A 1,785-nucleotide genomic window follows, 5' to 3' on the forward strand; every position below is an offset into this window, starting at 1 on the left:
GGCAGCATCCCAGAAAAGAACAGCTCATGACCCTCTCTTTAGAAACACAAAACTTTCCTAGAATCCATCACAAGCAAAACACTTTGAGCCCTGAAAGGCTGATTCATTTCTGAACGAGGGAAGTAGGGAAATCTAGGTGAATGCTTCCCTTGACACTTACCTCAATTACCCGATAACCTTTCTCAGTTTTCAACTTTTGTAAAGTTGTATCTTCTGGCCAAAGGAAGGCTGCTTTTAAGACCACAGTATTGGGGGCAAAATGAAAACTAATTTGAAGTAAGCTCTACTTAATGTTTTGTCTGCACCTTTTATGAATGTGTGAACAATAACAATAATAACGACAACAAGGTGCATGGATGATGAATAGATATATGACGAGACACTTTGCACTATAGGAGGAGTCACCTTCCCCTGGGGCGGGGCCTTCCCAGGATGGCTGGGGCCATAGCTGAGGTGCACCTGATCAGGCAGATCATAGAGGCCACCAGTTTCTCTGAAAGTAGCCTCTTCTGCAAGTGGGACATCCACAAAGGGGCAGCACAGAAGCTTCTGTCGGGCGTGCAGGAGGGCCAGACACAGGCAGATACACCCTAGGTGGGGGACATGGCCCACTGATCCCACCACATTGACCTGCACTTCACTACCAAAGGTCTCCAAGGTTGGCCCCTGCTCCATCTCCAGGTGTGGTCCCAGGACAGCTTTGGTCTCTGCAAGCTTGCAGGCTATGGCTTTTGGCATGTGCCTAACAGCCCAGGCACCCACCAGCTGGACTGCACCACGTGGCGGCCGCTGGGCAGCTGGTAGGAGCAGCTGCTACATGATTACACCACCTACAGTGGGGCCGACCGCTACCGCCTGCACACAGCCACTGGCTGCACGGTGAGCCTTGAGCTCGGCCTGCTATGGTGTCAGTGCTGAGGGGTCCTGCCTCCAGCAGTCGTCTCTCATCCACTCGGTCCGGGCAGGGTGGCAAACAGTCGAGATCATGGCCCTGAGACGATCAGCACTGATCCCAGCCAGGCATTGCCGTGTCAGCCCTTGCAAGGACCTCAAGCCCACAAGGCCCCTGGAGTCCCAGTTCCCCAGGTGTCACGTGGGTCACATGGGTGCTTCAATTTCTTTCAACTTTTCTATATGTTGAAATTTTTTCATCACAAAATTTTGAGAGAAAATAACTAAATGAAAGTTGGAGGAGCCCATAAAGTTATCCTGCTTCTGTCTACTTTCTTGGATCCCAGCTCTGGTACCTGCACAAGTACAATTCAGTGAAGGCCTGTAGAATTGAACTGCTGAATGAAATCCCAAGCTACGAGGTCATTTCCACAATGTGCAGGATTTTCCGAGAGCCTGAGTTAACGACTTTATTCTGTGAAAGTGACAGTACACATCTGAGACTTTGCAGACATACAGTCTCTGTCAGAACTACTCAGCTCTACTTCTAAAGGATGAAAGTAGCCAGACATGATATGTTAAAAAAAAAGAGCTCCATCCCAATAAATTTTATTTATAGGAAGAAAGTACTTATAGTTTTCCAACTCTATCAAGACTCCAAAGCCTTTCCTCCCACTAACACCTGAAAGTAAAACTGATTAAACATCAGTGTTTTAAAAATTTCGTAGGTGTCAAAAAGGCCCTGTAAAACAATTAACCAACGAACCTTAGCATACACCGCTACCTCCTGTCTTGGGCACTTTTTTGCATATGGAAAAAGGTCGTTTGTTTCTCCATTGAACCCCCTGAGTCTGATAGACATTAACCCTTAATTCCAGTGAGTGGGAATGATTT

General features: G+C 47.5%; 1 pseudogene; it reads left to right on the forward strand.

Moving 5' to 3' along the window:
- The first annotated feature begins 432 nt into the window (after nucleotides 1-432).
- LOC104876944 lies at nucleotides 433-918 on the forward strand (annotated as a pseudogene).
- The last annotated feature ends 867 nt before the right edge of the window (nucleotides 919-1,785 follow it).

This window comes from Fukomys damarensis, unplaced genomic scaffold (assembly GCF_012274545.1).
Source record: "Fukomys damarensis isolate Sample0158 unplaced genomic scaffold, DMR_v1.0_HiC HiC_scaffold_39, whole genome shotgun sequence".
In the NCBI taxonomy this organism is placed as follows: domain Eukaryota; kingdom Metazoa; phylum Chordata; class Mammalia; order Rodentia; family Bathyergidae; genus Fukomys; species Fukomys damarensis.